The following is a 13,447-nucleotide window of genomic DNA, read 5'->3' on the forward strand; positions in this document are numbered from 1 at the left end:
CCCTCCTTCCCCTCCCTCCCTCTTCCATGACTTTAGTTTTTCCTTTGATAGACTATTTCTTATTATACTTCATTCATTACTGATTTTCATTTGTAATTTTGCATATTCAATTTACTTGTAATTTTACTGACATAATGTACATTTTTCAGTTTTTGTCTAATTGTTTCACCTTTTGAAAACTTCAATAAAAGTATTTTGAACATAAAAAAAAAAAAAAAAAAAGGCACCGAGGTGCCTTGATCTGGGGACTCACAGCACCTCAAATGCAGCTTTTTTTTTACTGTAAACACATGCTTTGGTTTCCTTGCCTACATTAGGGCCTGTGACACCCTTACCACGTCACTGCCAGCTGAAAGCGACGCCCCTGCCTGGTGACGTCAGTTTCACCCTGCAGCTCTCCGGCTGTGTGACACCAGACTTGGGTGTGACTCTGTGATCTCACACTCGGTTCGACCTTGACATCGATTACATTAGATCCATTTCGGCCAATGTCTTTGTGGCGTCATTGGCTGCCGCCTTGTCATCTGTGATGTCACACTTGGCCTTTCGCTTCGATCTCTGTGACGTCAAACTTGGCCCAAGCTACGTCCTTTATAATGTCACTTTCTTACAGCTGTATTCTTTCCATTTTGATGCTCTAATTAGTATACTTAGTCTACTGCCACATCTCTTGGCTCCTACCTCTGTGATTTCACACCCTGCCATGGACTCCTATCTCTATGATGTCACACCCGGAGGGCCATTGGCTTCTTCATCTGTGATGTCACAGCCTACCATTGGCTGCTACCTCTGTGATGTCACATCCTTCCATTGGCTCCTACCTCTGTGATATCACACCCTGCCATTGGCCACTACCTCTGTGAGGTCACACCCAAGCATTGGCTCCTACGTCTGTGATGTCAAACCCGGCCATTGGCTTCTACCTCTGTGATGTCACATCCTTCCATTGACTCCTACCTCTGGGATGTCACATCCTTCCATTGGCGCCTCCTACCTCTGTGATGTCACACCCTGCCATTGGCCACTACCTCTGTGATGTCACACCCAAGCATTGGCTCCTACCTCTGTGACGTCACACCCGCCCATTGGCTTCTACCTCTGTGATGTCACAACCAACTATTGGCTCCTATGTCTGTGATGTCAAACCTGCCCATTGGCTTCTCCTTCTGTGATGTCATAGCCTACCAATGGCTCCTACCTCTGTGACGTCACATTCAGCCTTGCCCTTTATGACGTTACACTCAGCTTGTATTCTTGTCTTTCATGGTGTGAACCCGCTAATCAGTATCTCGACAGAGTGTGAGATGAAGGTTCAGATGGTTTCTAATTTAAATATTGTTCTGCAGTATGATACACAAAGACAAAGTGACCCTTGCAAGGCCGCTCATGTGTGTGAAGTGTGCATTGTGGTTGAATACCAGGGCTGCAGGCCACAGCTGTGCATTGTGACAGCTCCTACTGCACACCCATCGGCAATTCACAGTACCACTCTACACTAATGACTTCTGGTGCATTGAGACTTCGTTCACCTTCTGTCCACGGACGTGGACACATACTGGGACAACACATCTCTTTCACATTGTCTCAGCACACTGTGTGCCACATGGCGGTTTCAGACTTTTACAGCATGCTTCTGTTGCACACAGAAGTTGTGCACATATACTTCAGTCTCACATTGTGGTTGGACACCTCACACTTCTGTTGCACACTGAGGCTTCAGACTTTCACCGCATGCTTCTGTTGCACGCTGTAGTTGTGCACACATACTTCAGATGCATTTTGTGGTTGGACACCTCACACTTCTGTTGCACACTGAGGTTTCAGACTTTCACCGCGTGCTCCTGTTGCACACTGCAGTTGCACACTGCATTCGCCGTTTGTACTCTGCGTGTGCGCACTGCAGACGTTGCACCTGCTGCTGCATTCGGCGTACTTCTGTTGTGAGCGGCGGTGGTGCACCGCACTCCTCCACGCACAACCAGGCTGATCCCAGTCTGCGGGACCACGTGCCCTCTGTGCCAATGGCTCCCAGCTTCAAGTGATTTGTGACTCATTTTAAAAGGTATTGACGGGATCAGAGACCCACCCATTCACTGTTCAATGTCAATCGATGGATGTCAAGTCATATTTCCAGCACATGATCAACAGTCTGTGAATAACAACCAAGACCCTTTCTTTATATTTAATTAGCAGCCCGCCCCGGCGTTGCCCGGGGGCAGAAGGGGGCTGAGGGCTGCATTTTGAGCATTTGTTTGGTCCCGGCTGGGCCCGCACACCCGCCCTGACATTGCTTATACCGCTGCCCGCCCGCCTCCCGCCTCACCTCAGCCGCGCTCCGGAATTAGCCCCCACTCCAGGGCCCCCGCCTGCCCTGACATTGCCCGGACCGCCTCGCCTTACCTGAGCCGCCGCGCCACTCCTCGCCGCACGTCGCCGCTCGTGACCGCTCCTCCCCGCCTATCGTCATCACGCAGGTGTAGGTTGCGGTCAGCGGTACGTCGCGGCCGGCGCTTGCTTTAGGGGACTACTTTGTTTTGAAACTTTAATTTTTTAATTTACGTGTATTTTTTATTTTATGCAGCCTATGTCCATCTACACACCCTGAGGATTACAACAATGTATTGGGTGTGTGGATTGGCGCTGTGGTTCCCGAGTTTACCTTGCCAAAAGGTTTCTGTTCTCTCTTTATAATAGTAGTATAGATATATATATATATATATTACCTACTGGCGGTCGCCAGTAGGTATATATAGTTAGGATTTTTTCTCTATGGGATTTTTGAAAATTCTATGTCTAATAACTTTGGCGTTTGTGGACGGAATTGGCTGAAATTTTCAGGAAAATGGAACATTTTGTTTCTGAGCAGCCCCTGAAAATTTGGGGGGGGTCGTCAAGGGGGGGCCGAGAAAAAAGGGGGTCCCAAAACGTGTTTTTGCCATGCAATTTTCCATAGGGCGGTTGGCCTCACTTTTAGCTCGAACGGCTGAATGGATTTCCACGAAACTTGGCAAAATTGTAGATATTGTTTGCCCGATGTGCCCCGGGAGCAATACCCGTCCCCCTTCGAGAGCACATCAAACGAGGAATTACCGTCAGGGTCGCGGACAACCGCAAATGTATGTACAGACCCGCCATCATCAGTATTGGCGAACATAAGGGGGCTCCCTGTGTTTAACCTGTCGAATGAAACTCTAGATCCTATGGCCATTCAACTACTAACGAGGGGTTTATCTTTTGTACCATCAGCCAATTTCAATAAATTTGAATTAAATAAGGATCTGCAGTTATTCTTCAGAAAGGTCCGTCTTCAAAAGTTCTTCTTGGAGGCCCCACCTACGAACAACGAGAATAACAGATCTGGGTGTAAACCCCCGTCTTCATTCACACCCTCACTGGAAATGGTAGGCCCTGAGGTAAATATCTTTGAAAAGACTGTCATGAATAAAATAAACAAAATGACAAAATATGTACCCATACCCAAAACTAACCTGCCTCTTTCAGAGAACAAAGCTCTTAAAGAACTTGAACTGAACAAAAATATCACAATCAAAGCCTGTGATAAAGGGGGAGGAATTACTGTATTTGATACCTCAGACTACAAAAGAAGAATGACCGAATTGCTTTCCTCCTCAGGTCATTACATACGAATTACACGGAACCCTGAAAACGCTCTGAAAAAACGCATTCTAACCATGGTTCAGAAAGGAGTTAATCAAAACCATATCTGTGAGGCGGAAGCTGAGTTTCTAACCCCGAGTAACACCAAAATACCCATTATATATGGGCTACCTAAGACCCACAAAAATAGCACTGATCCCCCCATGCGACCGATTGTCTCCACAATTGGCTCTACCACCGAGCCATTGTCAAAGTATATTGACAAATTTTTAAATCCTATGGTTACTGAATTGGAATCATATGTGCGAGACACGGGACATTTTATCCAACAAATAGAAGGCACATCATTCTTTGAGAGCTCTGAGATAATGGTCACCCTCGATGTGGAATCTCTATATTCTAACATCCCTCAAAGAGGGGCATATGAAGTTATTGAAACATACTCTCAAGGAATTCGGATATCACCAATGATGAATTCATCCTGCAATGTCTCAAGATAGTTCTTTTTGAGAACTACTTTGAATTTGACAATACCATGTACAGGCAGGCTACCGGAGTCAGCATGGGAGCTAGCTGTGCTCCCAGTATAGCCTGCCTATACATGGGAGAATTTGAAAGAATTAACATTTTCAATGAAATGGCCCCCTTCTTCGAGAACATCAAAAACTGGAAACGGTTTATTGACGACATTTTTTTTATCTGGAAGGGGGCCGAAGAACAATTGTCTGAATTCATCAAATGGCTCAATGCGGCTGATACTAATCTGAGATTCACCAGTCATACAAGTACATCTAAAATTGAATTTCTTGATATCTGGATTGAACACCACGAAAACTCCATCAAGGTATCATTATACACTAAGCCAACGGCTCGAAATACCTTGCTCCAGTACTCCAGCTTCCATCCGCGGAGTCAGAGGGACAGTATCCCATATAGCCAGTTTCTCCGAATTAGGAGAAATTGCTCAGATATGCATGACTTTTTAATTCAAGCAGATATCTTGCAAGAAAAACTTCGCTTCCGAGGCTATCCAGCCAGATTGATTAAGGAGTCTTTCAAACGGGCAAGATATACTAACAGAGAAGTAATGTTCACAGCAGGAAACCATGAAAACACAAACCAACTAGTCTGTGTTACCCGCCACTCGGAAATGAACCACAGAATTAGACAAGCTATCAATTCGAGTTGGCACATTCTGAATTTGGAAAGTGAGAGGCCACATCTGAATCGACCCATATTCGCCTTAAAAAAAACCTCAATTTGAAAAATCACCTTGTAAGAGGTAAAATCCGAGAAACCCCTGAAAATACCCAAACCACCATAACCGGAATGGAACCTGTATATGGCAACCACAAATGTGGGATATGTCATATCTGCCCGCAGGCTATCGTGGGAGAAACTGTTAGTACCAACACCCGCACGATATCTGTACGACGGAATGCCACTATGACAAACTGTCGCACTAGTAATATCATATACCTAATTCTGTGTCCGTGCAACCTCCCATATGTTGGGGAGACAGGCAGAGAGTGCCGAGTGCGAATAGGGGAGCATAGATCCAACATTAGGAACCAAAAAACTGCAGCCCCTATTGTAACACACTGGCTAGAAAAAGAACATAAAGAACTGGAACTACGTTGGTTTATTCTAGAAAAAATAAAAGCGAACCCTGGAACTGATCCCGTATGCCTACGAAAAAAACGGGAGGTATTCTGGATCTTTTTTCTGAATGCTGTGGATAAAGGACTCAATGAAGAATGTCTTTGGCACCAGGCATTTCTGTAAAAATGATCTCCTTGACAATGATGCCCGACCACTTTATTCAAAAAATGTATAATAAACTGGAAGGAAATATCTCTGTTTTTGGCAATATCTGTTATTGGATATATTTTGAACATTATAAGCGAGGACATCTAAACAGGCGCGCACAATTGAAACATTTAATGTCCCTAGGATACACCCATTAGTAAAACGAAATCAAAAATAACCCTTTCCAAGATGGTGACTATTAAGTAATTAAAGGAAAGAGGTCCGTCTTTGATTACTATAACCTCCGAGTAGCCACTCTAAGATGGCCGCCATCTATCTATCAGAAAAATTAAGTCTGCCGTCGATGTTTGCTACTCTACGCAGCGGACGCCTCTCTTTTGTGATGCGAAGAGCGGGCTATTTAAACGCGAACAGGCTCTGAGTCGGTGAGAGTCCTGTCTCCGGTTTCGGAAGGTCGATGCTGTGATTCGGCGGAACCCCCCTTTAACAGACTGATCTGCTATTTCCTAAGGTATGTGTTATTGGCCGATACCCTATCACTTAGACTTAACGTGTTAAGTTATATACTTATCACTGTCTTTGTTTTACCATCTATCTTCTATTAGGTAGCGCCGTCCACAGCTACACACCGTCCCTATAGCAGAAAATACAGCGGCATTCTACCTCATCTCCCTACGGTGTGTATATCCCTCTACCTGACTTTGTAATTACTAGAAGATATTTATAATAGTGTTTACTTATTATCGGCCCTTATCCTCCATTAGGGACCTTTTTATTGATAGCCATCAGCTTACTCGGCTAACGGTTAACACGGCGGAACTACACCTCTATCATTTGCGGACCCTGCCTCATTTGCTTACGGTGTGTATATATGACAGACATTCTTTTATCTGACTCTGTATCATCTAGAGGATATTTATAATAGTGTATACTTATTACTGGCCCTTTATCCTCTATTAGGGACTGTTTACTGATAGCTACCTACTTATTCGAATAGCAGAAAGTGCGGCGGATCTACAGCATCATAAATTGTTGAGTTTTGGAACCGGTTTCCCTGTATTGAGCACCGTGAAAGCCATCATATTTAGGTAATGGAACATCCCCTTTATTTAATCATTGTGGGTTGACGCAACTACGCGAGTCCATCTATAATGAGTGTTCCCCTTTGTTTATCAGGAACTATAGCCTTCCAGCCTTTGGGGACAAACTAACTTCTTATTAACATGGAAGAACTATCTAAAGATTGTCTCAGGTATTGTGAGAAATACATTATCCTTAAACCCTTGCCTGACCATAGGATATAGTGTTGTTAACTTCATAATTGAAAGTGACATCCAACTATGCCCCCAACTAAATATGATACTCCAGTCTTGAAAAAACAAATGTTTATTTAAAGCTCCATTTGACTTATAGGTTCTCTATCACAGTATCCGGTGTGAGCTGAAATAGAAACCACTACCTTCTGCACATAGGACATCTGGTCTCAAGCATCTGTGTCAATATGACTAGAACTTTATAATAGGTAAAATTTTACTTAATAGGTTTATATTTTTCTGGTTTAAATAATGGCTTCAAAAAATAAAAGGATAAATCGTCAAGCACCAGTATAGCCTGACTTGAAAATACCGCGCAGATCCCCTGTGATCTTCTAACCCCAATAATGAATTAAAAAATATCCAGATATTATGCCAACTATCCTTCCGCTACTGTTTAGAGTAAATGACTTCACCCCAAGGGTGAGCCTCTGACTTCTTGGTCTTTGACCATCACTAGTAATTGTAAAAATTCTTTTTGCACTTGGTCAAACATGCTCTAGAATGAATGTATGTAATATTGTGATATATGAGAGTTGTGATGAAATGTACTCGATGGGTCGCTTAGTTAAGGTTATCTTTATGCCTTTCACAGATCTCACCCAACCGGGAGACTGTCTTAGGGAGTGCCACTAGGTAGTCGAGCATTGCACAGCCACAAAAAGTCAACCATACAGTTATTATACTATTTTCAATAATCAATGTTTATCTTTGTTAAAATGTGTCAAATAGTGGAAAAAGTACATGCTTGAACATGTTATGATTGTATCTTTATAGAACGAAAAAATTAAGACATTGTTTTTTATTTCCAGATCTTTGTTCCTTCCCCTCCCAGTCAACACCCCCAGCCCTGACGAAGGTGTGGCCCTTCTGGCCTGTCACCGAAACGCGCGTCGGCTTGTGTTTCCAGAAAATACGGCACACTGCTTTATTTTCATTAGGAGCCGTATTAATGTCACCTGTCTGGAATAACATTCTGATTTATGCAACAAACTTACTAATTCTGTGTTGCATACGCCAGGACGATAGGAATGCACGGAAGAATGAAAGTTGAATGATAGAATGTTAGGTAGATTAATTTGGTAATTGAGAACATGAGGGTATGATTGAAGTATGACTTGTTACTGGGTAGGCTATAAGTAGGATGAATTTCTCTTATTTTTATCTTTTTGCATTAATATATGTCGTTTGATACTTTGTGGATTTAAAATGTTATCTATTTTTGTACGATCTTTTTTACATCAATTCGAAGAGTATATAAAAAAATAAAAATATATATATATTTGCTAAAAACTTGCTGTTGAGTATAATTGGATTGACCAACTTTTGTTATGTGCATTGCTAAACTCCTAGGCTAATCACCCCATATGCATTGGGATCCTATTGTTAGTACCATCATATCATTAGGCGGGGTTACGTTCCTTTTTCTATTTTCTATATTCTAATATATGCCAAAGGCAAAAATGGAACTGGTCCAACCAATATTGTCCGCAGATTGAGAAAGCAAGGAAACATGTGGATACGTCTGTTTCTGCTTTCCTCAGAGACTATGGTATGGGTTCTATATACCACAACAACTTGCGGTACAACATGCAAGGCATTTATAGAGGAGACGGTGTACATTTCACAGATTAGGGGAACAGAGTCTTCCTCTTGGACTTTAGACTCTGCATCGGTACTTACTTGTAGGTACAAAAAACACTCAATGAACACAACGGCTCTTTTTAGAGCCAACCAACATCTAAACACTCAAACGTGTTATTTAACTGTATTTTTTTTGCCGACGTACGCGCACCATGCGCGTACAGGAGCGTGAGCGTGCACGCACCCCGCAATTTAAAAAAAAAAAATGTTTTTGGGGCCTTTGGGGTCCTTCAGGGACCCCCTGAGAAGGCCTAGGGGGTCAGGGAGTCTCTACCTGCCCCCTTTTCATGTTCTCCACTTTTGTTTTTGGCTCTCTTCTGCCTCGGAGACACAAATGGCGGTCAACACTTCCTGGTTTCGACCAATTGGAATGTTGACAGAGGTCTAACAGCAAATCAGAATTCCGCTCCTAGATATATGTATTTTTTTTCTTTTGATTTTCTCAGGAACTACTGGAGGGATTTACACCATTTAAGCAAAAGCGTAATCTGCGATTCAGTCTCTACCATTTTGCAAAATTTCTTGTAATTCCGTTCAGCAGTTCGGGCTGTAGCCGTGTCTAATCGTCCTATGGAAAATAACATGGGGAAAACATGTTTTGGGACCCCCCATTTTTTCTCAGCCCCCACTTGACAAATCCCCCCAAAACTTTCAGGGAAGGAGCGGAGCAGAGCGGGCCATCTTCTTTGAGAAATTCGCGAAGATTCATCAACCGGCACCAAAGTTATTCCCAATAGAATGTTGCGGATTTCCTATGGAAACTAGGTCCTAACTATAACTACCTACTGGCGACCGCCAGTAGGTAATATATATATTTATATATATATTCACTGAAAAAACCATAGGTTATAGACCATATATAGTTAGGAATTAGCATTTAAAAAACCTTATTTTACTCACACAAAACCATTGAAATTCCATATATAGTTAGTTATACTAACTATATATCGCGCACCCGCAATCCACTGCTGATGATGTCACATATTACATCATTCATGACATGGTCAGTGACATCACTGATGACATCACTGATGACATCTCAAATGACATCACTGATGACATCACTGATGACAACATCCAGTGACTGTATGTTTCTGTAAAGTTAAAATATGTCTTATATATTGAAGAATGAGTGGATGTATAAGTGTCTGGATGATGTATTTAGTAGGTGCATGACTGACTGTATAAGTGAGTGATTAAATGTGTCTCACTGAGTGCATGGGTTAGTGACTAAACTGTTTTAAATTGTGCACCATTGTGTTTGTTGTTTTGCCTACAGGCCCATAGGAATGCATGGGGAGTTATTCCTTATTTGCGATTAGCAATTAGCTAATCGCAAATAAGGATGCGATTTCAAGGGTGCAGGGGTTTCCAAAGGACACTCTGTAGCACCCCTGAAATGTAATCTACATTGGTGTTGCGCACACACATGTCCAAAGGACATGTGTGTGTGTAACATGCAACTTAGAAAAATGCATTTAAATGCATTTTTCTAAGTTTTTGCTATTTACCGAGAGGTCTGACCTCTCGGTAAATAGCGGCCCAAAATTGCAATTTCGCAATTTTAAAATGCTTCATGAATTGCATTTAAGGAATCTCAAATAGAGATTCCTTAAAATCAATTCTTCGCAAATGTGCGAATTCTTAAATAGCGAATTTTGCATTTGGGATGATGAATCCCAAATGCAAAAATTGCACTCGCAAAAGGCATGATTCTGAGAATCTTGCCCTTTGCGAGTGCAATTTAGCTTGATGAATCAGGCGGTTAGTTCCAGAGCGTTACTTGATGTGAAAGGAAGCAGCTGGTCAAGAAGTCTTTGTAAACCGACCTACACATATGTATACTGCTCTCACTTTATTTACCTTTCTGAATTTAAGGTCGCCATTCCCTTGTTCATAAATTTGACCTTGAACACAGCGCATCGATTAAATAACGAGGTTTTCTATCTAAAATAGGAAAATGTTGAATTTACTTTTGTTTGGACAACATATCGTAACACATATGTACATGTTCCTAATTAAGGGTTACCATTCCTGGAGAATATAGACTGAATTGTCCAGCTGCACCCACCCCTTAACCACATTTCTAGTTTAGGGGTTCATAATCATTCATCCCCTCTCTTTCCTAGTACCCCCAGCCAATGTTTTACGAGACTGCCAATCACGTTGCAGTCTATGGACCTTGGCTGAATCCTGCCCCATTGAGTCTCCCAATATTCGTAGTGACTTCAGTTAACTTTTGTAGGGGAGTCATGCACCACACTGGGTTATTATAACTAGGGTTATATCCCTAACGGAGTCCAGTCAGTGATTATTTTTTTTTTCATATCTACATTTCAAAAGCTATGATTTGTGGATAAAGTCCTGATCATTTTCTGCATGATTTTTGCCTAATGGGTGGGTTTGCTCCTCCCCTTTTTAATGTACAATACATACAAATTAGCCTAAATCCACTGACATGTGGTTTCCTCTTTATAGGTGTTTCCCATTCTTCATCCTGATGATGACCCAGTACAAATAACCTCAAGGGGTCGAAACATTGACACAATAATAGTGCATTGTAACGTTTGTGTAATTATGGAGCCTGCAACTCTCTGTCAGAGTCTAGAACAAACAACTGTGCATCCTCCACAGACACTAGTTATGTATATATTATATAGCGCAAGCGCACCTTTTACTCACCTACCTCACTGTCACTGCACTGTTGTGTCGTTTGGAACACCTCTTTAATTCTGCATGTGTATGTTTATGAAGTTGAATGAGTTTGTTGTATTGAGATTCCAAGTTTTGAGTGATCAAATAAAATGTATTCTTTCTATCAAAACCAATCTATTGATAGGTATCACTCATGGAATGCCCGCTTGATAGGTAGAGAGGGGGCAGCTATGGTGAGGGAGAAGAAACAGTAAAGGGAGAAGAAACAGTAGGGGGAGAAGAAAGAGTAGAGGGAGAAGAAAAAGTAGAGGGAGAAGAAAGAGTAGAGGGAGAAGAAAGAGTAAAGGGAAAAGAAGGAGTGGATGGAGAAGAAAGAGTAGAGGGAGAAGAAAGAGTAGAGGGAGAAGAAACAGTAGGGGGAGAAGAAAGAGTAGAGGGAGAAGAAAGAGTAGAGGGAGAAGAAAGAGTAAAGGGAAAAGAAAGAGTAGAGGGAGAAGAAAGAGTAGAGGGAGAAGAAAGAGTAGAGGGAGAAGAAAGAGTAGAGGGAGAAGAAACAGGAGAGGGAGAAGAAAGAGTAGAGGGAGAAGAAAGAGTAAAGGGAAAAGAAAGAGTAGAAGGAGAAGAAAGAGTAGAGGGAGAAGAAACAGTAGAGGGAGAAGAAACAGTAGGGGGAGAAGAAAGAGTAGAGGGAGAAGAAAGAGTAGAGGGAGAAGAAACAGTAGAGGGAGAAGAAACAGTCGGGGGAGAAGAAAGAGTAGAGGGAGAAGAAACAGTAGAGGGAGATGAAACAGTAGAGGGAGAAGAAACAGTAGAGGAAGAAGAAAGAGTAGAGGGAGAAGAAAGAGTAGAGGGAGAAGAAACAGTAGGGGTAGAAGAAATAATAGAGGGAGAAGAAAGAGTAAAGGGAAAAGAAAGAGTAGAGGGAGAAGAAACACTAGAGGGAGAAGAAAGAGTAGAGGGAGAAAAAAGAGTAAAGGGAAAAGAAAGAGTAGAGGGAGAAGAAAGAGTAGAGGGAGTAGAAATAGTAGAGGGAGAAGAAACAGTAGGGGGAGAAGAAAGAGTAGAGGGAGAAGAAAGAGTAAAGGGAAAAGAAAGAGTAGAGGGAGAAGAAAGAGTAGAGGGAGAAGAAAGAGTAGAGGGAGAAGAAACAGTAGGGGGAGAAGAAAGAGTAGAGGGAGAAGAAAGAGTAAAGGGAAAAGAAAGAGTAGAGGGAGAAGAAACAGTAGGGGGAGAAGAAAGAGTAGAGGGAGAAGAAAGAGTAGAGGGAGAAGAAACAGTAGGGGGAGAAGAAACAGTAGAGGGAGAAGAAAGAGTAGAGGGAGAAGAAAGAGTAAAGGGAGAAGAAAGAGTAAAGGGAAAAGAAAGAGTCAATCAATCAATCAATCAATGCATTTATATAGCGCACTACTCACCCGGAGGGTCTCAAGGCGCTGGGGGGGGGGGGGTCTGCTACTGCTCAAACAGCCAGGTCTTGAGCTGTTTCCTGAAGGCGAGGTGGTCCTGGGTCAGGCGGAGGTGGGTCGGGAGGGAGTTCCAAGTCTTGGCGGCCAGGTAGGAGAGGGACCTTCCTCCTGTGGTGGCTCTTCGGATCCGGGGGACGGCGGCGAGGGCGTGGCTGGTCGATCGGAGCAGGCGTGTGGGAGCGTAGAAGTTGAGGCGGCTGTTAAGGTATGCTGGTCCTTGGTTGTGCAGGGCTTTGTGTGCGTGGGTGAGGAGACGGAAGGTGATTCTTTTGTTGACCGGGAGCCAGTGCAGGTCTCTCAGGTGTCCGGAGATATGGCTGCGACGGGGGATGTCCAGGATGAGTCGTGCTGAGGCGTTCTGGATCCGCTGGAGTCTTTTCTGGAGTTTGGTGGTGGTTCCGGCGTAGAGGGAGTTGCCGTAGTCCAGACGGCTGGTGACAAGGGCCTGGGTGACCATCTTCCTGGTCTCGGTGGGGATCCACCGGAAGATCTTACGTAGCATGCGCAGGACGTTGAAGCACGAAGAGGAGACGGCGTTGACTTGTCTGGTTATGGAGAGGGAGGAGTCCAGGATGAAGCCCAGGTTGCGTGCGTGGTCTGTTGGTTTGGGTGCGCTGCCCAGGGCGGGGGGCCACCAGGAGTCGTCCCAGGCGGAGGGTGAGGGTCCCAGAATGAGGACTTCCGTCTTGTCCGAGTAAGGGAGAAGAAAGAGTAGTGGGAGAAGAATGAGTAGAGGGAGAAGAAAGAGTAGAGGGAGAAGAAAGAGTAGAGGGAGAAGAAAGAGTAGGAGGAGAAGCACTCAAGAGTGAGTGCAGGATGGAGGTGCGTGTTGGAGAAGCACATGGGTGAGAGAGAGTAGCATGGATCATGGAGCTGGGGTGGAACAGCTGGAAAACATATGCACTCTGGTGGAGTGCTTAAATAAAAAACAAAAAGTAGTGCCTGAAAAAAAAACAGTGCAAGGACACAAGTAATGAGGGCATG

At 43.4% G+C, this 13,447-nt stretch overlaps 1 protein-coding gene across 1 annotated transcript in view; it reads right to left on the reverse strand.

Moving 5' to 3' along the window:
* LOC144768890 (cell adhesion molecule CEACAM8-like) overlaps positions 1-13,447 on the reverse strand; it is a 251,593-nt gene that overhangs the window by 199,985 nt on the left and 38,161 nt on the right. The window lies entirely within an intron of this gene.

The sequence above is a fragment of the Lissotriton helveticus genome, chromosome 7 (assembly GCF_964261635.1).
Source record: "Lissotriton helveticus chromosome 7, aLisHel1.1, whole genome shotgun sequence".
NCBI classification, from domain to species: domain Eukaryota; kingdom Metazoa; phylum Chordata; class Amphibia; order Caudata; family Salamandridae; genus Lissotriton; species Lissotriton helveticus.